The 25,630-nt window shown below is 32.8% G+C and overlaps 1 long non-coding RNA gene across 1 annotated transcript in view; it reads left to right on the plus strand.

The window, feature by feature from the left end:
• Positions 1 to 25,630, plus strand: part of LOC128085918 (uncharacterized) — a 65,074-nt gene that overhangs the window by 29,400 nt on the left and 10,044 nt on the right. Inside the window, exons 2-3 of the long non-coding RNA XR_008209160.1 lie at positions 23,194 to 23,344; positions 24,021 to 24,093. This is a non-coding gene — a long non-coding RNA (uncharacterized LOC128085918). The remainder of the gene's footprint in view (positions 1 to 23,193; positions 23,345 to 24,020; positions 24,094 to 25,630) is intronic.

Consider the following 25,630-nt stretch of genomic DNA (forward strand, 5'->3'; position numbering starts at 1 on the left):
TTAAATAGCAATTGTGTGATATTTACATAAAAGGAATTCTAATACAAATTAATTATGTATAGAATTTGTGCTGAAGATAGTTGAGATGCATCTCTGTGTTTGTGTCAAAACTGCCTATTACTAGCAGTGTGAATCAGGTAGAAAGCTTTTTATGCAATAAAAAGTACACTATTATTTATCACTGTTTTTTGCAATGTAGTATCTTTTCTGTCTTCTGTATTGAAAATGCATTTATATGTTTGCAAACACACTGTATTCTGTTGCAGTTGTTCCCTAATTTATCTTCCACAATGGAAATACTTCAGTTTGACTTTTTTCAATGAGCGATTTGCCAGTACACATGTACATTCTTAGATGTAAACTAGGAGAAAAATATTTTCTCCACATCTTTTAAAAATTGTTTTCCCTTATAAATACTTTGCTGTTTTCCTTTATGTGTCATGAGCATCTCAATGCAATGAATACTGAAAGCAAGCAATGTAGCTGGATAATCCTGCATGATCAAATCTTATGCCACCTTCACTGCTGTAACTTTCCTGTTCCAGAAAGGGAGCCAATGAAGTTAGAATCGCCAATAAAGTGAGAGTCAAACCGAATCTTTCTTATTAAAGGAGGATATTTCTTGATCTTTCATTTTTTTTCCATTAATGTTCCATTCTAATTCCTACTTCTACCCTCCACATTGCCTTTCACATGACAGGGGAAGAGAAAGTAATTTTAACCCAGTAGATGTTCCTGACAGCCTATTCTTTTTTCCTCTGCAGCAATGCCGATCAAAACTGTGCTACTTGCACCAATACATTTACTCTGATGTCACAAACTACTGTGATGAACGCAGAGAATTTTTTTTACTGAGTCACTCTAATGCTTGTTTTGTTTCTGATGTGCAATTACTAGGTGGAAATGAGTTTGATCTAAAATTTTGAATCTAATTCCACTCTAAAAGACTTCATGTTGAAAAAATGAAATGTAAATAGTAAATAGGAATAGTAAATTAGACATTGAAGTTTATACTCTCTGCATTTAAAACAGATGAACAGCAGTTTGCAGTCACCCTCTAGCACTTATTTCCCCACATTACTGAATCTGGAAGCTTTCTAGAGTTCAGAGACAGATGATAAACATACAGAGATGCTCAATATTTTTTCAGTTATCCAAGTTATAATTTCTGAAAAAGGCACACGTACACACACACACACAAAGGGGTTTTAGAAGAAAAGTTATGTTTTGGGTAAAACAAAAGAAAACACACTAAACCCCACAAAAATATAAGAATTCAGTACTAAGCTGGTTATGCCATCATTTTATATAACAGAAAAACTTATTTCCTTTCAGGACAATGGAAATGACCATTTTATCTTACAAGGTACTTCTAAACAAGTCCTGAAATGATAAATACAGCATTTCTTACTCAAGTGAACCAGAAGCATATCACAAAAAAGTGCGCAGCTGCTATTAAGCATTTACCAAAGACATTTGACTGTAATCTGTTTTTTCAGTAACTCTGAAGAAAATCATTTCTGGCATGAAGAACTGGGTGTCACATCAGAAACAAATATTTGACATTTTCTTGTTTCCATCATGCCTTGTCAATATAGTTTTATAAACATCTATGAAGTTTTGCATGCAGAAAGATAAAAAGGAACAGTAATGACAGAGTGTTCACTGAATGGATGTCACGTGCTGGAATTTCTACAGGAGTGTAATTGGAAGAGTTTACCAATAAGAAATCATGATATAAAATTGACTTTTATCTTAGCATTGTTAATGATAAAATTACATTGTGTCAATATATTTTATACTTTATTGCAGCATAATAAAATAACAGCTCTAGTATTAAAATGTGCACTTTCTTATCATGCCAAGCAATAATTTAAAATACGTTTTTGAAGTTTATTTCATCATTTAATGCCTCACATTTTGCTGGAGGTTGCTGATATTATAACTGAATTTTGTGTGTGCATTCATTGTAGCAATCTTGTTCTCTTCTTATTTCATCCTGGATGCTAATTAATGATTGTGCCATATGTACCAACATAAAATTATTAAGGAAACAGAAAAAAATGTTTATTAAGAAAACAGAAAAAAAATTTTGGTACAAGGAGATCTTAAAGAACTCTTGATATTACTTTTGCAGCTGTTTTAACATCCATTTATTCATACTACTTTTAATATATCTTTTTCTATGTTTTTGCAATCGTTTCATACATTGTGATGTAAATCACACACAGAACCACACAGAATTGTAGGGGACCTCCAGAGATCGTGGAGTCCAACCCCCAATGGTTACAGAATTGTCTCTTGAGACATTGTATAACTTCTTTTTGCCTAAGCAAATTTCCCACCACACTATCAGAACGCATGTAGTTCTCATTACAAAATATTGACGGATCTGACATATGTACACATGAAAGCAACTGAACAATAATATAAATTGTTCTCCTTCTATTTGCTCAACTGTTATTTTGAGTAATAAAGATTTAAGAATAGATTTGCAGAAGTTTCTGTAGAAATTCCAGTAATATTTTCTGGTTTTAGATCTTTTTGTTTCAAGCAATAGAGGTGAGGTATTTTTGATGTGCAGATGATGAATTCAATGTGGGTTTGTAACAATTTAATAGAGTACGTAGTATTTTAAATTTTCTAAAGCAAATCTTTATATTTGAAGCAGGCATCAAAAGAAGTTTCAAATAAATCAATCATTTCTGTTAGACCAATACATGCCACATGTATCCAGCAATATGTTTTAAATATTTTATACGTGTATATGTATATGTCTATGTATATGTCTATGTATATGTATGTAACTTATATACAGATATATGTATATGTGTTGAGACATGCTATTGTAATAGACTCCCTGATATTTGGCTTCTTTATTAGTTTAATGATTATTAGCAATATATATGTATTTTCAGGTGGAAAAATCATGATTTTTTTAATATATCTGATTTTTATGTTCTGATTTATGAGGAAGATATTTTCTGAATGGTTAGATAATTATTTTTTTCATGTTAATATTTGGCTTTATTGCAAGTCTGGCAATGACTTCAATGACAGATTGATAATTTTATGTCACTCTCTTAGTCTTGGCTGAAGCTGAGTTTCTAACAAGCTCACAGATCCAATTGCTCTTTCCTTAAAGATTTGTTGTCATAAAAAAATAGGTCTTCTGTGTTGGTGATACTCATACTTCCCAAAATTTGAGAATATTTGTTCTACTCGTGGCACATTACTGAATATTAAAAGATTTACAGTCCATTATAAAATGTATCTGCTGGAAAGTTTTTCAATTTTTAACAGAAAAATGTTATTGCCAAAATGACTAGTAAAAATATTTTCTGCTTATCGGGATTACATTTTAAATATAGAAATGCTATTTTTGTTGTCTTATGTGGCCAGTTTTGTGTATTAATTTATTTTCAGTCAGATTTGTTATTGTAAATTAAGATGTTGCATTCACTTTCAAACATTTGAGCAGTTTCCATCATTCATTCATCTAGGAGTGCAGTTACCACTTCATACATACATATATATGTTCACACTCATAGTATCTTTCTGCATAAGTGTTTGTAAGGAAGAATTCAGATGAATTCCTACTTTTTCCCATGGTCTGAAAAATCAAGAACTTTTAAATTTTCTCTCTCCAATGTAAATTTCATCCTACGTATCCGCTCAAATCTCATCAAAATGACATTTTGAACTTTTTCCTATCCTTTCCTGCCCTTTCCTTTTTGTATATTTTCTTGATTATGGAATATTTAAGTTTGGAATGTTAATTGAACCCTGTAATTAGCTATGAGGTAAGTATTACACTATATTAGCATCGGACAGGATATTGTGTATGCCTGAAAACAAATGCATTTACTTGCCAAAGGAGAAGAAATATTTGTATGCATTCTTGTTGAAAGTTAATTTTTCTGGCTCAGTGAGATACTGTTCTACACCTAGTCACATCTTTCCCTGCACCTTCTCTGTGAAGCTGTAGGGGGTAAGAAAAGGAATTTTGCATAACAGTATTTCAATATTGTTCTCTTAAGTCAAAAAGGACTATATCGATAATATTTTCATAAACTGACGCTTCTTTGAGTGTCTTTGAATGTAGCTCCCATTAAAACCAATTAAAAATGGCTTGCTAAATATTGGAATGTTTTTGTCAGTAAAAACAGAGTTTATTGGACAGAACATAAGAATATAAGGCAAATTTCTTCTACTGATTCTAATTTTAATAGTGAAAAAAAATTTAAAATTAGTACTAACAAAGTGTAAATAAGTATGACGGTTTAAGTATCCAGTTTACCTTAGTCTTGCTAGGAATTAATCTTGTTTTCAGATGTGGAATGCTAAATTGAGAACAAATATTATAAACATTTGGAAGAAAGAAAAATAGAATTGAATAAAAATTTATTATTGGTTCCCTGCTTTTCATCTCAGTTTTTTCTAGTCTTTTTCTACTGTAGAAATTCAATTGAAAGGTCAGGACCTCCTTGTGAGAAAGCATATTTTAAGAATAGACCATCTGAATCTGTGTGAAAGAAGATAATTATATAGATATTTCCAAACAACTATGAATTGTGAAGAATTGTGCTGCTAAGTGACTGGGGTTTATTTTAGTTTATAACACTATTAAAAAAAAATACCTTTGTTCAGTAGGCACAATTTGAAGTTCAGAGAGAACATTTCTTCAATTTCCTTTCATTAGCCATTCTCCAGGAAAAAGGAAAAGGAAAAGGAAAGGAAAGAAATAAAAAAGAAATAGAAAAGGAAGAAAGAGGGGGAGAGGAGGAGGGGGGAGAGAGGGGGAGAGCGGGGAGAAGGGGAGGGGCAGAGGTGAGGAAGGGGAAGGGGAGGGGCAGGGGCAGAAGCAGGGGAAGGGGAAGGGGAGGCAACGCAAGGAAAGATCATGTGAGAAAGAGAACAAAAAGTGACATGCCAGAAACAACACAAGTTAAGCACTTGTGAGAAAGAGAATCATATGACCAATGGTTAAAGATAAATTCTAGACAAGAGGATCTTTTTTTAGACTTTCTAATCTGGAAGTCCTGCTGCCACACTCAGCTCAATTGGTAACATGGAAAAAAACAAGATATCACAATGAACCATGTATTTCCGGATAAATTTATCTGGGTAAATAAATACACTGAATGCTTTAAAATGCTCATGCTATCCTTAAAAAAACAAAACAAAAAAAAAAAAACAACACCGAAATGTTGACTCAGTATAGCAGTGCAGCTTTATCAGATTTTATCAGATTTTGGGCACACGCTAAATAGTATAGACCTGTTACAGTGGGAAGAAAACATTAAGGGTAAGAGGGTAAGATACAAACAACAATACTAACCTTAAGAACCTTGAGTGGACAGGCACTAAGATCAAGTTTATCAAATGGTTGATGAATAACCAATTTAATGAGTAAAGAAAGAAATGGAAGTGATCCTCTGGACATAGTGCAACATCTGCTTTCAGTTGTGTCAGTATGAATCCAGAAGAATTTTGGTAACTGAATTGAATGAACTAGGTTGACACTGCATTGGTGCGTTGGTGTATTTGTGTTGAGGGGTGAATATTCTATTATATAGAACTTTCTGATGCAAAGGAAAAGAAATAAACTACACAAATAAGAGTATATTTTTTGTATCTGATATACTTAAGTACTTAAATAAACAGTTTGTATATATCAGTTTTTATATCAAATACAGAGCAAACTGCTGTTTGGTGAACAATAGTTTGATTTTTTCTAGTAGATCAAGTGTCCTTCTAGCAGGCGGTGTATTGAAGGAATTCATAAACAGATCAAAATTCAAGATGAAACAAGCCCTATACTGTGGACACAAATCAGACATACCTGCAAGTTGCTCAACCTCCTTTTCCCTCTCACAGATTCCCAATGTTAGCAAGAAAAAAGCAAACATTAATTAGATAAGAAATCATCCAGTGTATCTCAGCTAACTGTAGAGAGACCTATAATATTTTCCAGTAAATCTCACAGCTATGCTCAAGAAGGTAACATTACTGATCTACTAATGAGATACTTACATTGTATCATAGCATAGTTGAAAGCATGTTCATTTTATTTTTATAATTTTTATACATTTCTATTCTTGTAGATTTACTTCTGTATGTCAATGTGTGTGTCCATTACATAAAAATATTTCTCAAATTTTTGGGATTTATTCAGAGCCTGGGTAGATCACCAGTGATGCATGTGTCAGTGGTTGACAGCTACTCCATTGGAGCACTGTGTCATGGGGAATGGAACTCAGTGCTCCTTAGTCATAACATTTTGCTTTTTTAAATAGATAACTCTCAAAGCCACTTCCTTATCCTGCTGTTTTGTTTGAGAGATGTTAACCTATCATTACGTTCTGCTGTTCTGTTAGCTGATGTGTATGGCAATTCTAAACATTTCAACTCTATTAATGACTTTTTAAAAAATAGGTGGTAAATTATATATGAAGGGGTTAAATGACAGAACCAAGACTGCAATTTAATGTACCCAGAAGTTAAGAAATGACAGATTAGATTGCATAAGTAAGCTTCAATTAAGTCCTGTTACATATCTTTAATTATGGCTTGTACTGTTATTCCATGAAATCTTTTCTCTTCAATGCCTAGAATGGATCTGATGTGTGAAAGAAATAAGGCTACAAACAATTGTTTGTAGGACCCTTGATTCACCTGTTCTTATGTAGAAAAGCATGTAATTATTGAGTCAAGATACCTCAAGATAAATAAAAAGGCAGTTTCTGTTGTCAAGGCAATTTGATGCTGCTATAGAGATTTAAAGTTTAATTCTGAGTTTAATCCTGACTTTAATACCTACCCGGACTGAATGGATGTTTTAACAAATCAATTGAAAACAGATCTCTAACAGTGTTTTTTTTGTGTTTGCTTGCTTGTTTGATTACCCTCCAACTAATGGTTATACTCAATTTTTGAATGCTTATTTTGAGACTTTTGACTGTCAAAGATTCAGTACATGGAGGCTGTGCTTTGTACAAGCTGAATAATTTGAGAAAAACAGGTCCTGGCAATAAGAATTATTGGATATTTTAAATTTTTCCTTGTATTGTTCAGTTCTACTTGTAAATGGGTTCTTCTTTATTGTGAAATAAATATATTTGGAAAAAATTGGAGATTATAGTTACAAACTAATAATAAAACAACTAATTTAATTTGTTGAAGTATGCCCTACATAACACATAGAATGTTTAGAACAGATTAAAGTAAGCCATACTTTCTGTATTATGCTAATGGTAACCATTCTGTGCAGCTGGGCCTATTTAAATATATATATATGTGGGGCTATCACACTTTGTATATACATACTTTACACATGCTGAATCAAAGCTGAAGTCAATGCTTTCTCAGATAATTTTGGTAGCCTTTTTAACCTTTGTGAATTCTGTGGAATTTCAGTTTGACATAGATCACTGTGGCATATGATATTAGCATACGATATCTTGTCAACTGACTTGTCAAACTATCCTTTATGGTTTAGAATGAGGAAGCTCAGTTGTGTGGGTCAAAAGAGTAAGTATAAGTAGAATCCCATATGACATAAAGCCAGAGTGGTATTTAAGGGAAGTAACAAGTACTGGCCAAGAGGTACTGAAGGAAAAAGGTACTTATTTTTCTTTTCTTTTAGAGAAAAGAGAACACTGTTGGTTTGTCCTAGTTTCATAATTTCATGGCTTGAACCATTCCTGTTTATGAGAGTAGAAAGGCTCTTGGATGAAGTTCAAACAAGGCAGCTGACTAACAACCCCTTCTGTTATTTGACATGGGTTGCCTATGAAATACTACTTTTTTTAAAGATTGCACTTTTGTTAATTTCATGTTTTATGAGGAACATTCTCTAGGGAAAGGGACAGGAAAAATCTACTCCTGGGTATGATAAAAGCTGTGGGAAAATTAATCACCTGAATCTCCTACACGGTTATCTAGAGACTGCAGTTCTGACCCATATATATGTTACTATTTTTAGGGATCCAAAGAGCAGATGGTATTGGTTGACAGTCAGCAAAGACAAGTAAACACGTTCATAGTGTTGCAAGGTTATGGAGGTGACTTCAGAAAGCAAAGGATTTAGAAGTGAAAAAAGCACAGAGATGATATCAAAGCTGCCTTCTTCCAGAGGCAGTATGTATTTTTTATTGTGTTTGATTGCAAATTAAGGTGAAAAAATTAACCCCAGGCATAGAAGAATATTCAATCCTTACTTCCATGGCTTCCAGAATGAAAACCGTTAGTTTAGATTTAATTTTTTCCCTGTTGGTTGCCATACAAGAGGATATAGCTCAATAAAATGAAAGATCCAGTGCACCATGGTTCATATTCCTGGCCTGGAGGAATTCTTAGTCAGGTTAATGGATTCAATGGTTTTCCTTTCATTGATTTTTAAGATGATTATATTTTATTTATAGGTGAGAAAATAATAGTTAATCTTAAATTTATTGAAAACTTACTGTGAGATTACATGAAATGATCATTCTAACAATACATTCAGTTAAGCCAAACTGTATCTGTATTTAATCTTCTAAGTGCTGATGAGAAGTTAAGCTATTAAGGTGAAATGTGCTTTCATATATGCCTGTGTTCAGAATAAAAGTTATGTTTTTCGTGCTCTCATGAAAAGTTTCATTACATGAAGCACTGATATACCTCAGGTGTTTCTTCTGTGAAACTGTATGTGAAATATCTAAGAGCTGAAAATTCATGGATAAGACAATTGTGTCCTTTGAAGGCTACTCTTACATTATTTGTTTTGTTATAAAAAGCCTCAGAAGCTTTTTTTTTTTTTGTCAAGCCAACAGATGATAACAAAAAGTGTAACATAATTTTATGATATAGAGCTATAAAATGATATTTATCTCTTAGCACTGAATTTCAGTATTCATCTCATCTTTCAATGGTGCATTGAACTGGGTGGCTAAAGATGGAGATAAGCTGAATCAAAGTTATGCCTCAGGCAACTGTAAGCCCTTGTTGCACAGTCATAATGTGTGATGAAAGTTCTAGAGTGGTATTATATTTTGACAAAAAAAAAAAAATCACTTCTCAGCAATTTCATTAGTCATAATGATCCAGATTCAGTGCATTTCTGTGGGGTAAACTAGCAGAAAGACCAGTTGGGGAATGTACAGCACATTCTGTAGACAACAAAGTAAGAAAAAAAAAGAGAGAGATCAGAACACGGTAATTACTGTTAAATTTTTCATGCTTATAATGCATTATCTCAAGCTGGCACTGCTATTAATGGTTGTATAAGGCCTCTGACTGGACACCTACATTAATTTTAGAGCTCCTCTATTGTTTTGCTTGAAGCAAAATTTGACATCAACACGATGTTTCACCTTAGATTGAACTTAGTGGGGAAAAAACATGAAAGTAAATTAAAATCCCTATTCACTTCCCACCACTTTTGCAATAACTATTTTTTTTTCCTTTTTTTTTTCATTTTACACCAAAAACTGTCTAAAAACCTTTGGAAGAGATTTCCATAAGGAAAAGCCTATTTTTTTCCACCTCCTTTTGTGAATCCTAGATGCATTGAAGGCAATATATTAAACATTTAAGGAGTGTACAAAAACAAATAGATACACTGATTTTCTTCAGTTTGTTTCTATCCTGATGAACTTGTGTGCTGTGTATAATTAAAAGAGGAATAAAGTGAAGAGTTAAGGCATCAGAATGCTTCCTATGTGTAGTCTGTACTAGCATAACTGTACATAAGGGAAGAGCTACTCATGTAAGAGAGGGAGCTCATACTCTGAAATTACCACATATGTGAAGTATTCCTGTTGAAAAAATACAGCTGTCAAAATAAATCCACAGGTAGTATGTGAATTGGAGACCTTGAGACAGGAAAAAAGGGCAAAGGTTGAACAAAACCACCAGAAGTTGGCCTCCAGATTTGGTTATAATAAGAGATGATCTGAACTATTGGCCAGAATTCAAACCAAAAGAGAAGTGAACTTGTCAAAAGGTTCAAAAAATATTTCCTATTTTCTTGCTCCTCTGCACTTCCTGTTTCTACTTAGTTCTCTGAGTCAATGGCCAAGGTAAAATTAAAAAGGCAGATCTTGCACTATTGTACTTACATTGGCTGCAATGAAAGGATGGGCCACTAGAAATTTCACACAAAGTCTCTTCTCATAAAACTGTTAACACAGTAGTTAATTCAATTAGTTCAAATAAGACCCGGAAAATTAATCAAAATCAAGCCTGTTTTCTCTTCTTATAATTAGATATGGACAATTCCTCTTTTTTTTTTTTTTTTTAAACAATAAATTATAATAATTTAAGTAGCTGACTGTCAGAAGTTTCAGATTAGCGTGCGCACTTCAGACCAAGATTCTGTGAGTTTCTTCTTTCCTTCCTTCTCTTTTTTTTTTTTTTTAAAAGTTATTACATGAATGAGAATAATTGTGGCCTTGTAGAAACAGTACAAACAAAAGCCTTGGGACTACTCAGAATGCATAAACTTGAGCATATGTGCAAACCTTTGCTGGATTGTGCCTAAAGGGAGCATCTATAAAGATCTACAAGTATAACATAGTGAAATTACTTGCACGTGTGCTGTTTAGGTCTTTATCTTTAGGGTTTTTTGTGTGTTATTTGTATTATTTGTTATTTGTTATTATTTGTTGTTATTTGTATTATTATTTTTTTATTTGTATTTATTTGTGTTATTTGTATCTATTTATAAGTTTTGTCCAAGATTTGAAAGAACTCCCTTTGAATTATTGTTAATTGGCTGTTGCTTGAACATTATTTCAGGAGCAGAATGATGAAATGCAAATAAGGAAGGGTATACTAAGGTATTTGTATTTCATACTAAGAACAGAGAACTATTAATCTGCCACAACTTCCTTTTCTTTCCTTTCCTTTTTAATGTCTTATTAAGTGCTGTTAAGCTTTGCCTTTGGATGTAGTAATTGTTAGATCTCAACTTTGGATGTAATGATGAATTAGATCTCAATTTCTGTTCACATTTTTGGGGCAATCTACATATAATTAGTTTAAATTATTAATGGGGGAGTTTGAAGTAAGACCGTACGTTTCTAGGATTTTGCTCTGATGTCTAGATGTTAGAATTAACATTTATAACATTGGAAATAATAAACAATTAGAAAAATTAGAGAATATTATAGAAAAATAATGTAGAAAGTAGCTTTCATTTCTTTTGGTAGTTTTCCTACATTGCTGAGGACCCAATTCCCTCAACCCCATCCCAAAATAAAGTAAGTTTAGGTGACCTTTATTAATCTGTCCAAAGGAATTTCATGAAGAGAGTTTTCATTTTCTAACTCAAGTCATCTATAATTTTCTAATCTTATGAATTTCTACAAAATGTCAGTACTGTAAGAGGCATCATAGCTAAATACAGTCTGCTCAAGTTAGGAATACAGCTATGATGAAGCAGATGGTGGGAAACACAAAGAAAACTTTTGTACATAAGCAAAAATATAGGCCAAACTAAGGATGTAGCAAATATAGTAAACTTCCACAGACAAAAAAAAAAAAAAAAAAAAAAAAAAAAAAAAGACAATGAACTTCCTATTTTACTCTGTGGATATATATATATATGTACAATATCCATTAGATAATATAAAAATAGCGAGATTTCACTTAAGATGATGCTATGCACTATGCTTTCTTTTCTAAAAGGCAGAGATAGAAAACAAGCTGATGTGCAGAACTAGTATTACGTATCAAAAATATCTGCTGTAAAGAGAATGAATGTCAAAACATACTTTTGTACATTAAGATTTAAAGAATATACAGTAGAAGAGACCAGATTATAAACAAACAGATTCATAAATCTACCTATACTTTTGAAAAAAGTGAATAATATTGGGCTTCGGAAAGTGATCCTTATGTTAAGCACAAGAGGTTGCTCTTAGTGAAATACATGGAAAAGGATTGACCACTCTCAAAGAAAACAAGCCTCAGCATTTATAGCTTGTTCAGGCCAAATACTCAAGTAACCAAGTAAAGAAATTTAATAAAGGTAGGCAAATAAAATAACATGTCACATTGAAAATAGTGATTACATACTTATGATCTGACACAGACTAAAAAGAAATTATAATCCAAGAATTGTTGCATTTTCCTGTGTAAATAGTATATTTATAATATTTCCATAAGCTCGGAATGTATAATTTGTTTAATTTGTTTGTATCACTTATATTCTCTTATTGAACTATAATTATAGCAATAATAGTAATAAGAATAATTGCACAAATAATAAACCCTAAAACTCTACTCATGCCTTTTCTACAAGTTAAGTAGTGCTGATATTTACTGCATCACTGTGACTCCCCAGCTTGTGTCCATTTGCTTTCAGTGTTTTTCGCTCCTCACCAAGTGTGCAATCACTTATCAAAGAAGCCTTTTTTTTTTTTTTTTTTTTTTGCTATCATTAGCTTCTTTTCCACAAACTTTTGTTTTTCACTATGAATACATTATTTTTCTAAATTTGATGATGAATATGAAACAAGCACCCATTCAAATGAACATGAAGCATAGATTCTGTGTGACTCCTGAATCTTGTATGTTAATTTATGCACATGGTTTTATTTTCATTATTTTATGTTTCATTCTATCATAGGCAGATCATGAAGATCATGAAGAGGTATTGCTTGCTTTTCATTTGCTGATATTTTGGAAACCGTGACTACAGCTTTCAGGCTAGGTAGGCAATACAATTGCACCAGTTTGTAAGAGTTGATGAATATATTAAGTATACATGGATAAATGAAAATGAAGAGGCAGGAGCAAATATTCTTTACATCAAATATGGCTTATTAAGTGGAACTGTGTAGATATGCAAAGAAGAGAAGCACATTTAATGACAAACTGGACTTCTCAGTATAAAATAATTTAGGTGATTGTTACACATAGTTTCAAAATTGTTCTTACAGTATCTGAGCAAATGGGATTGTGAAGAAGTGCTGTTCAGTAGTAAATTTTTGTGTGTTATCTTCTATAGAGAGTATCATATTTGGGTTTCAACTGCATGTTAAGACTGGCTCTTGAGAAACTGGCTATCTATATAACCTTATAATTCCAATTAAAACAATATTGAAGTGCCAGGTGTGTGCATCTCCATTCCAGGACAGATGGTTATATTTAAACAAAGCAAACTGCATTTAACTTATAGGCATACCCAGTTCACTGTCTTTTTATCCTTGAGAAAACTAATCCAAATACTGATAATCCCCAGAATAAGAGCAAAAACACTCACTTATTACTTGTAGACAAATGTATCCCCACTCATAAATAATGAGTACTGGTGCATGCAGATAACTATCTGAATAGGTTTTCTTTGTGCTTATCTCTTTTCTTTGGATACACCACATAATTTTATTTACAAGTTATTTTTTAAAGTGTGATTCTCAGTACTGGCGATCAGTCATTCTGTTGTTTTAAAATGTGGTATATAAAATGTTTATATGGTTATTTCTAAAATATGTTTTACATCATACTTTCTCTTCTTTTTTGATCAGAAGTATTTTCTGTAATACCTACATTCCATTCTCTGGTTTTGACAGCACTGTAGCCTAAGGAGTAGTTGGAATTTAGCTCTATTCATAAATTCTTCCTTTCAGAAAAAATCCTGCAACAGATTTTTTTTACAAGAGAAAGAGATTAATTAAATGATATCAATTGTGAAAGCTCTGTTGCCTAGTTTATCTTGTTAATAGTGACAATGTTGATGGATAGAGATTGCGGTTTTATTAAATCACAGCCTGCTCTTAATCCTTTCTTTTTTCTTTGAAATACAGTATAAACAAACCATTACAAACTGCTCTTCAATCAGACAGGTGTTGATAATCTTTTATAATGCAAGGGTGAGGGAGCATTGTTTCACAGAAGAATGCTGAATCATCAACAAATCCCCCAGAATGAAATTCCAGCCCTAAACCTGAAGCCATGTGCTGGTTTAATATTTAGATTCTTATGGCAAGATGTTTGAGATTTATATTCTTTTTGCCCATCATATTTAGCATAAACTCCTGGTCTTGCATTTTTCCTAAAAATATATGAGTTGAATATTTTCTTTACATGTAGCTTAGTATGTAATATAAATATTATTTAGTCTTTTCTGATAATCCATTTACAAAGTAAAAACCCTCAAGAAACACTGTCTTCTTGAAAGTGAAAATTAGGACTTTCATTGCTTTAACAAAAGGAAGAACCAGGGTATACAACTGTCCTTTGGCTTTACTGTAGTTTGATTTTCATGCAGAATAGATATATGGGGTTCAGTGGGAGAGTGGAGAATTGTTAGCATAAAATGGATGGCTGCACAAAAAGTTGTCTCCTAGGATTTACGTGCAATTCTTTTTCTTCTGAGGTAACTAAGATCCTTTACAATCTTTCCTATTCAGGTGAAGAGGCTTAAATTTGGCTCAATATAGTAAGACAAAAAATATTTGATTACTTTTAAGTTGGTTTTCTCCTTATATGCAGGTAAGTTATATGATAGATAATCTACTAGAAGAATGATGGAATATTGATTTTTCATGAAAAAAGGGTGATTTATGACTGGGCAAAACCCATTTGTCATGGTTTTATGATTTTTTGTTATCTGTATTCCACATCATAACATTATGGGTAAAATATGGGGAATTAAGTAAAAATAGACATTAATGAAACTTTCAGTTTTTAGATATATGCTCAAAATTTGAATTCCTCATTTTTGCTAATGAAATCATTTAATAATGGTCTTCTAATTCTAATTTTGACACTGATTTTGAAGAAATTATGTTTTCAGACGTTCAGCGAAGGTAAGAATGGAAAAACGTTTGGAAACAATCAGGCATAGTGGAGATACTTTTTAAATAATGTAACAGAATAATTGTATCACTTTGAACATAACGTCTTTCTACAGTAGCCATTGAATGGCACTTCCGAGTTACAGCTTGAAATAAATTTCTCGGAGTTAAAAAGGGTACTTCTTCTGTCTTCTTTCTCCTATGTTTTGTAGCAGTTTAAATTTTTGAGATGTATTTATAAATAGGATATTTGATGAAATTTTATTAGGGTAGTGCATTGATATGATAAAAAAATAATCTTTTCCTTCCTACTCAAAAGTCATATTTTAAATTGCTGTGAATATGCTTATGAGTTGCAGTGGAAGTATTTCAAGCTTAGGCTGAGTTTAGTTTAATTAATGATATTAACTTAAAACAATAGTTTAACCTTCTGAATGCTTAGTTTGTATTGAAGAGAACTGGTGGTATCAAATATAGAATAAGTACTATGGAAGTCCTAAAGGAGTATGGAAAATCAATATATTTAATTTAAAGTAGAGAGGGAATGTGAAAGGTTTTCATCAAAAATCAAGTAGAATTTTAACATCAGCATGTTTCCAAAGATCTGAGCATATGGGAACTCTCTATGGCTTTAAAATGATGAATGGTTATGTATTCCTATTCATTTCTAAATAAGTAATACCCCATAAGCCTTTTATTAAATGTACAGGTTTCACAGATTCTCTCTTTTTAATCAAGTAATTATTGATCTTTACATGACATCACTCTAACAAACCTATCTTGCACATAAATTAAAAAAGTATAAATTAAAAAAGTAAATTCAGTAGCCAAATTCAATAAATTCTTCCCTTGTTTACTACTATAGCTTCATTTTACTATTTGTAAATCTTAGAAATGACCCCTCAAAATATTGCTTATATAAATTCACTTGTATTAATTTGTTGCTCCTTGGGATTTATGCAAAATTGATTCTTTCAGTAGTAGTATATTCTTTTTATTTTCTGCCTTCTTAACTCAGCTAACCTTTACTAAAAGAGGTAGATTTTAATCCTATCTTTCTAACAAATGGATAAAATATAGGATTGAACCAAAAGTTTACGTGTTTAAACATCCAAATCTGAGTGACATTTGAAGCCCAGAAGGTATCAAAATCTTCAAAAACAAAATCTATCAAACATATTCAATACCAAATTTAGGAGAAAAATTGCCTTTCTAAGAAAAGGTTTCACAAATAAAGATTAAGTAGATTTGATTAAAGACTATATGTCACAACAAATCTTTTTACTTTTCACCACTCGTATTTGACACTTGTTGGGTAAAGTGATGTTAATATAACATTAGGAAAGATTCCCCTACTGAGATGAAATCTAGTTAAACAAAATGATGTTTAATGTTTCCTATGATACTTATGTAACTAACATGGCTGATTAGATGTTAAACAGAATGAAGACTAATGAACTTTGTTACTGGTGTTATAAAAATTAAGACAGAATAAAATAGGTTAATGATGGGCATTAATTGTATGCTCTAGTCCCCTGTACTGAAAAAATGTGCTCCAATCTGGGAATAATTAACAAAATTATATTATTGTCTTTCCATATACTATTATTAATTTCTTTGTCACTGTATTTTTTGGTGTTTGTTGTATGTGTTTTCTGGGTAGGTCTCCAGATCTGCAAGCAAAAAAGCTGAAATAAACTCATCTCTGATTTGGACCAGGCTATATATGAAACCTTTTATTTACTGCATAAACACAATGAAATAGCAGAGTGGATAGGACAAAAGGTGTCTAGATTTAAAAGTAATCTGAATTTGTTCCTCGTATCTAAAGATGTCATTGTAATTTCATTTTCCCTTTTGTTTTGAATATTTGCACTACAGCAAAACATCCACTGGGAGTAATGAGAATAAAAAAGTATCAACTGGTGAGATAAAACTATTTATTTATTATTGGTTGTTTTTGTTATGATCGTGCATGTCAACCCAGAACAAGACCTTATTGTGCTAGGCTCTTTACAAACAGTGAATACCAGATGGTCCCAGCTCTAGAGAGTTTATAATCTGAATCAACAGGGTGAATGATGAGGCATAACATAAAACAGTAGTGTGAACAATGTGATGGCAGCAAATGTTGCATTAGTTTTGTAATTTCTAGCTGAAAGCAAGGAGGCAGGGTTTAGTATGTAAACTGGTGGATTAGGTCTAATATGGCTATGGTGACCCTGTTAGCACTTCGCAGTACTGTGAATTCTTTTGAGAGAGGCAGTGGGAAGCAGCCCTGTGGCGGCACATATCCTTTCTTCCCCTACAAATTGCCCCCGAATCTCTGTTTGCAGGACTTGAAAGATGAGGAAATAAGGAAAAGTGTAACTGTTATGGATGTCAAGAAAGGCTGAGATTAAACTACTGTAGGAGAGGGACAATTTTGGACCAAAAAAAAATTAGTCATATTTTTAGCCAGAGGAAGTTGTCTGCTTTGGCTACTTTACTTTTTTTCTGCTGGAGACTCTAATTGACCTGATTATGTAGTTCTACATTAAGAATCAGTGGTCAGAGGGAGAAACCATGTGAATCCTTTACTGTGGAGAGTTTCCCTTGTGGAAATACTCATCAATTCTTTGCATACAAAAACCAAGTTTGTCTTTTGATATATCATCATCTACATCTGGAGTCCATATGAAGCCTTATTCAACCTGTAGAAAAATCTCAGAATTATTTGACTCCTCCAGATTTAATGATTTAGGGCAGGTCTTCTTCTATAGGGCCAGACAACATGGATCCTGTTGTTCTGAAGGAACTGGTTGATGTAGTTGGCAAGCCTTTCTTTGTCTTATTCAAAAGGTCGTGACTATCAGGTGAAGTGATAGTGACTGGAAAAAGGGAAATATCACTCCCATTTTTCAGAAAGGTAGGAAGGAAGACCTGGGAATTACAGACCAAGAGTATCATCTCTGTGCTACGGAAGATCATGGAGCAGATCCTTCTAGAGGTACATGCAAGACAAGGAGATTATCTGAAAACAGCCAGCACGGCTTCACCAAGGGTAGATGGTGCTTGACCAATCTGCTGGTCTTCTTTAATGGAGCAACAGCATCAGTGGACAAAAGAAGAGCAATGGATGTTCTCTCCCTGAACTTTTGCAGTGCTTTTTATATGTTCCAACATCACATTCTAATCTCTAATTTGGAAAGATGGATATGTAAAGTGGACTATTCAGTAAGTAAATAATAGGCTGGATGGTCACAGACAGAGGGTCATGGTCATTGGCCCTATGTCCAGGAGAAGGTCTTTGACAAGTGGTGTTCTCTAGGGATCCTTCAACATCTTTATGGATTACTTAGGCAGTGGGACTGAGTGCACCTTCAGAAAACATGCAAAGACACTAAGCTATGTGGTGCAGCTGATACACAGAAGGGAGAGATGCCATCCAAATGGCAAGCTTGAAAATGAGCTCATGTGAAACTACTTAGGTTGAAAAAGCCCAATTAGAAGGTGTTGCTTTTGGGTTGGGGCAATCCCAGTTATCTGTACAGACTGACAGAAAAACTCATTCAGAGCAGCCCGGCAGAGAAGGTCTTAAGGGTTCTCATGGATGAAAAGTTTTACAAGAGTGTGTGTTTGCAGCCTAGAAAGCCAACAGCATTCAGGGCCGCACTAAAAGAGAGGTGGCCAGCAAGGATAAGGAATTGATTGTCCTCCTCTGCTCTTGTGAAGCTCCATCTGGAGTAGTGTCCCAGCCTGGGGTCCTCAGCATAAGAATAATGTAGCAAGAACTGTTGGAGAGGTTCCAGAGGAGGGTCACAAGGATGATCAGAGGGATGAAACGCCTGTCCTATGAAGAAAGGCTGAGGGAGCGGGGCCTGTTTAATCAGGAAATATAAGGTCCTGGGAACATTGATGCAGCCTTTTGGTACTTTTTACATGGTCTGAAGGTGATAGACAAGGCAGAACATTTTTAAAATAAAAGAGAAATGATTTAACTTTAATATAATGAAGAAATTGTTTACTCATAAGCTCTAGAATAGGTTGCTCAGAGAAGTTGTGGCTGTCCCATCCCTGGAGGTGTTCAAGGCCAGGATGGATGGGCCCTGAGCAACTTGATGGTATGGCAACCTTTAAAATTCCTTATAACCCAAGACATTCTATGATTTTGCTTCATCTGTTATCTCCATTTTTTCTGTTCTGCATATATTTATAGGACAGAAAACTTCTTTTACCTCAACTGGTTCATTTAGCTAATGTTGCTTCTCTATGCTTTTTTTTTTTTTATACAATGAATTTAGAGATTATACAATTACTTGCTTAGCAAGAATAGGTACAAAATACTACATACTCATAATACCAAAAGTTCAGAAACATCAAAAAACTTGCAGCATTTTTAAGGCTGTGCACGAGAATATTAAGAGAAAGTGAAGATGTCATATGTAGGTTAAAAGATCTAGATTTAGTTTACAGAGAATCAAATAATTTCTCTAATTTTGTCTGAGGGAGAAGATGATAATTCTTTCATTTTCTGAAGATGGTTCATATTCATCTTCTCTGGAAATTAGACCAATTTTTCTCTCACAGAGTATGGAAAGTGTAGACTTTAAAATGAAAGAATATCCTTTGGCAAGATACCAATGCAGAAAGATTTTAAAATTTCATCCTGACCAGAAAGGAGCTCTTGTTACATTTTTGGTAAGTTGTGCGTTAAAAGAAGAGACAAAAACAGAACACCCAGAATGACCAGTAAAAGCATCTATCTAGCCAGATATTGGACTTAAAACTCCAGCAGTATTCTCATCGTGTAACTCCGCACTTTAAGGTTACTTCCTTGCTGTCATGCTAGCGCCATGTAGTTCTTTCTGTATCGTCTGCCTTAGCAAAGCATAAGATATGCCTGCTTCTTACTTCACCTGCATATTGTCTGTAGCAACATGCTCTCCAGATCAATGAGGCATTTTGATACTATGAAAACACAATTTATTACAAGAAAACACCCTATTTTTTAAGCTACATTTGTACTTATGTTTTCTTTTATTTTTTTTCTTTTTTAAAGCATGTGCTTCATGCATGTGACTTATCATCTTGCGCTTATATTTCAACCTAAGTGAAAGACTTGTTTTGGGTAAAGATTGTTGTATTTTTTTATTATTATTATTCAGAAGCTGTAATGCTATTTCACCTGAAAACATGCACATATGCAAATATGTACTTTGTAGAAATTTTTTTGAAAAAAGTTGGCTTTTATAATGCCCAGTGAGTTATTTCTTCCATAAACAGATTTTTAGGTGTTTTTGTATGAAGAAACAAAACTGTAGAAAAGATTTTATGAGTGAAGAACAGTAACTCAGGCTAAGATGTTGTATTATCAGTATTTATATAGTGTCTTATTTTCTTTCATTTAGTCAGTCTAAATTTTCCTGGTAATTGCTCTATTTTCCTTTGTAATTCATATGGTTAATAATTTTTCATAATTAAAAGAATACTGATTCATATTAATATGAAATAATTGAAAGAAATATGATGTAATTGTGATAAAAAATAATTTGTGATATTTTGGCCATTGTATCTAACATCATTGTGCATAAAATGTAAATTAATCAACAGTTGCATAGGATGAAATACAGTTGTATCATTGGTATGGGAAATCATAAGAATGTTATAAGAATTTCATAATAATTAAATAAGAATAGGCAGAAATGTTTCTCCGCACAGATGTAACAAACTTATAAGTTTAAATGAAATTTCTAATATTCCAAGAGAATCAGCCATCCTTACGTTGAACAGTAAATTTTATTTAGGCACTGATTAAATACTTCTGAATCAGCCTTAGTATACTAGCACACTGGCTTATTGAACATCTGAGTAGAGACTCAAAACTTCCAACAATAAGCATCTCCTCATGCTAGATGCAAAGGGGTTAGAGATTAAACCTTTCAAGGTGGAGATTTATTTTTCTATATGTTTAAAAGCTGTAGCTCATAGGCTATTTTTTTGTTTTCTAGTCTTCCATTATCACAACGATCTTAACATCTTTAACCTTTCATACCATAGGTTCACCATTAAATGTCAGATAACTTGTTTCAGAGGCTAATTTTTCTTTTTTGTTTTTACACTTATGTCAGCATCCATGACATTATAGCTCTTTAACTTCTTCAGTGAAATATGGTGTCAGAAGGAAGCAACTTGTAATCCAGAATTCTATATTCCAGAGCCATATTCACTACAGTGAACTTCACGTGGCATCTAGCAATGAATTTTCTGTAAGCAGTTTGGATTAGAATCTATCAGTTTGCAGGGGAAGAGAAAGTAATTAAAATAGCATCATACTGGTTATCATCATTCTTCTGAATCAAGCAACTTAATATTCTATTTTAAAGAATTAATATAACTATAAAAAAATTAAGTCCATTTCTGCTTTTTAGATTTATTTTTCTGTAGAGAATACAATAAACTGTCATGTGGAAAAAATGGGGAGAGGAAAACAAAAATGTTCACGTGTTTGGATAACACTTTGCAGTTGAGAAAACAGGAAACAGTGAAGAAAAGCACCAATTTAGGGTGCTAGGACCTTGATTTCTTTGCCGTTGCTGCTTTGTTGTGTAACCTGCCCTCCCCAAACTATGCTCCTCACTTCTATGCTATGTACAGGAGGCAGTAAATGATATGAAAGTGGATATAAAGAAGCTATAGCTGATCTTATTCTAGGTTAGTATAATATATTCAGAAATGAAGCATACTTACATTTGACTCTCGATATTTAGGAAGCTCATGATATTTTATTATTACCATCATATTTATTTATTGATTGATTATAGCTGCTCATGAGAATAACTTAGCTTTGGATAAAGGGCTAATGCAGAAAAGATGATTAACTAAGAACATGATATCAGTACAATTTTGAATTGAAAGAAGGCAAAGCAAGGAGATATATCCTCATAATGGATGAAGAAACAACAAGATTTAGAGAGACTTTAATAATGTCTTCTCTTTTTTTTTTTCTTCAAAGGAACTTAGAGTATTTTATAAATGTTATACAATATACGAGTTATACTTTATTCTACAGTGAATAGAGTGGCTAACATATAGAAGAAATTTACCTATGAACACTTATCCTCATCACTTAGATATGAGGTAATTCTTGCATTATATTTTAAAAATATCACCTGGTAGTATTACCTTATATTCCACAACAATGTATAACTAATACTAATATTGTATAACTAATACAATAAACTAATAGTTTATTGTAGTTATGAAAATGAAAAGCAAATATTTATTGTACCCAGTATATCAAATAAAACTGAAAACTGAAAGAAAGTATGGATTAATTCAGAATGATAACTACACAAGTAAGCTTGTGAAACATATTTTTGTACATACTAACTCTTGAGTTTGCCATCGTTTATACCTCTCAAGTAGTAGTTTTGGAAACAGTTGTGTACTCTTGTAAGGTGTATTTTTAAGCTGAGGTCGCTGAGGTAAAAACAAGGAGTAAGTATGCTGTTTGACCTTTCACAGGAATTCCAGATAAAACCCCAGAAGTTGAGTCAGAGATAATCACAATATCTGGAATCTGTAATAACAAACTGTTCATATATCTACCTGTCAGCTGTCTTCCTCTAAGAGAGGGAAACAAGGTCACTGAAATGGCCATTTTCCATCCTTTTTTTTTTTTTTTTTTTTTTTCCAGACATATCGTGAGGTAAATGGAGAAATCAGATATTTCCAGGAAAATATTTTCCATCAGACCCAAGTAAATCTGTTTCAAACTTTTGCTAGTTCCTTTCTTTTTTTTTTTCTTGTCATATTTAACAACTTCCTGTAAGTAGTAAGTTAATCATATAGCTTTGCCAGTGCTTGAGAATAAACATATTTCTAAAGCCATAGCTATTCATGTGATAGTGGTATCATTTGTTGTCTAATAACAATGTTTAAATGACTAAGTTATGTTAGGTAGTGATGTGACAATACTAAACTCTGGGACTTAATTATTCTGAATTTTCTGAAAGAGAAGTGTTAGAAAATTTTATCTCTTTTTTTTTTTCTCCATTACAAGAAGGCTGATTATATTTTAAGTCAAAAGTAAGCAAACTATGATCCTGGCTGAGCGTCCAGTCCATTTTCAATTGCACTCTGCCTGCAAACTGTGGTAGCTGGAGAAAATACCAATAAGGAGAGTTAGAAAAAGCAGTGTTGCTTTGATTAAGTTGGCTAATTTAAAAAAGAAAATGTATTTGAATATTTCAGCTATACTCTGCAATTAAGACCTGTGTGAGGCAACTGAGGAAGAGAAACAATTGAATCTCTGTGCCTGTCCCTCTGTTCCTCATACAGTCTGACTATCCTGCATCGTTACATTAATGTCAGTGCAAGAATTGGCTTTTGACCAGAGCTATTCTTTTTTTTTTTTCCTTGGCAGGGAGGGGTCTGATGCCCAAGTTCACACAGGAAGCCAATGCAAGAGCAGCAGCTTTTCTCCTGGGTCTCACATTGGCACTTGGACAGCTGAACCCAGCTTCCTGCATTCTGAGCTCAAGCAGGGCACAGGGACACATTCATTTGGCCAAGGGGTAAGGGAACCTTTCTATTCCTTCCTTGTTTTGCTTCTATTTTTGAGAGGCCAGTTGCAGTTTCTATGTGGGGCAAGGTTATTTAAACTTAATAATTGGTATCCCCATGTTAGTGTTTCTTAAAGAATATAGGAAATGAATTCCACACAGAGCACAAAATCTGTATAACCACATAAAAAAGCAGTCCCAGTAGTATTTACCAGTACTTACAATTGTTGTTAATAATTTGTTGTTGATCACTGTGTATCTTCATTTACTATAATTTATCTTTATATGCACATGCTACATTTTTTTACAGGTAAAAGAAACAGCATGAATAACATAAGTGCAAAGGACATTTTTTTCTTTTAGAAAAAATGTTGACTTTATCTGGACTTACAAATGTACTCTAGAAGGGACATTTAGAAACTTTTTTTAGTTGAAAGGAAGATCCATTGTTTTGAATGACTTCGTGATCATGCTATTTATAAAACTGAACTTGTTTCCCTGATTTTCTGAAAAAAAAAAAAAAAAGCCTTCCTGTTTAAGTTAATTTTGTTTGTGTGTAATATACTACTGTTCTACTAAGAATAGAATAAGGTAGTAATATTTTATCACACTGATTAGTGTCAGAATTTTTTTTTTTTAATTTAATTTTTTTTTAAATATGCATTAAGGTAGTACTTCTCTTTTTCAGATGGTGTCTCCATGAAGATAAGACCATTGGCTCTCTATGGAAAAAAAAAGTTTTTCTCAAATGCAGGATATGGGTGTGTATTACTTATGTATATCAAACATTTTCATAATTATGTAGTCAGTTTATTTTGAAAAAATCACATTAATTTTCATTACTTTTCAGTTGAGGAGAGATGTGAAATTTTTCTAAGGAATCTAGCATAGCTCAGGATTTCTAAGAGACTGAAAGTTCTAGTTTTACCAGCCTAAGTTATTTCTCATTAGTCATGTGACTAATCAAACCAAATTGATTGTGTATCAGCATGTGTATTTCTGTGTAATATATTGTGCAATTTGCTTCATAATGTGTTGAATTTTAGTAGTTATTAGTACGTCTTTTAATAGCAAAAGCCATAACAGTGGGAAATTATTATTTTCTTATCTAATTTTGCTAGTTCTGTAATGAGTTAAAAACAGTAGCTATTTTTCTTTTAGAAACACACTGTATATCTGTATATAGCGGAGGGGAGATCTAAGGGGCAAAGCAGATACATAGCCTCATAGACATCTGTCTTGTTTTGATTGTTCTATATGCACAGACCTGTTATAGAAAAGATTTTAAAGAGGTGAAGAGGAGGCAGGAAAAAATATTACAAAAATTGTTAAAGGTAATACAGTTAATAATCAACACGTATATTTTAACTGTACATACTTTAAAAAGTATGTACAAATAATAATAATTAATTTAACGCGTATATTTTAATTCACTTTTACTGAATACAGAAATCTCTCTATCAAAGTTGTATTTATTGTAGCTGAAAGGGGAGCTGATAGAGTAACTATTCTGAAGAATTGTACAAAAGAGGTTTTTAGAAATTTTAAGTAGTGACATGAGAGTAGAAACTGTAATCTACACTATCATTTTTTCTCCCATAAATGGGCTGGAGAAGAATAGAAGATGTCTTGTAAAATCAACATTTCCATTTCCAGATGGAATTTACTTTGTGGGAAAGAGAAGCAACAGCTTTATCACTAAAGTTTAGCACTAGTCACTGTACTTAAGAGTTTGATCTTGCAGTTGCTTTAAGAAAAACTAGGACTTTAGACAGTTGGGGAAAAAAAAGCGCTAATTAAGACTACTGTTTAGTTGGCAGCCTGAGATATAAATAGCTTTTTACAAGGTCTTTCCATTTATGTTTGTATGATATGTTAAAAATGAAATGTTAAAAATCACTGGTAATCACATATAATCCTGCTGCTACTGCCCAGCAGCAATACACAATGACATCCATCGCTACTGCGACTGCACTCAGTTGCAAGTATGAATAAGCTGGAAGCTAGGATGCTTAGGTGTCAATGTCCTATACAATTTATTTATATACATATATTTTGCATCTGTTAAGAGAAGAAAATACATTTCCTACTGAACAATGCCATTAATATACCAAATAGAGAGGAAAGAGTTTTATATTTCATGGAGTTGTTTACTATTCATCTGAACCTAGGATATTCCTACAGTAATAAGAAGACATTTACATCTATTCTGCCCTCATGAGGCCACATCTAGAGTAATGTGTCCAGTTCAGGACTTCCCAGTTAAAAAAAAAAAAAAAAAGCCAGGAAACTACTCGA

Source organism: Tympanuchus pallidicinctus, unplaced genomic scaffold (assembly GCF_026119805.1).
Source record: "Tympanuchus pallidicinctus isolate F22 unplaced genomic scaffold, pur_lepc_1.0 scaffold3, whole genome shotgun sequence".
In the NCBI taxonomy this organism is placed as follows: Eukaryota; Metazoa; Chordata; class Aves; order Galliformes; family Phasianidae; genus Tympanuchus; species Tympanuchus pallidicinctus.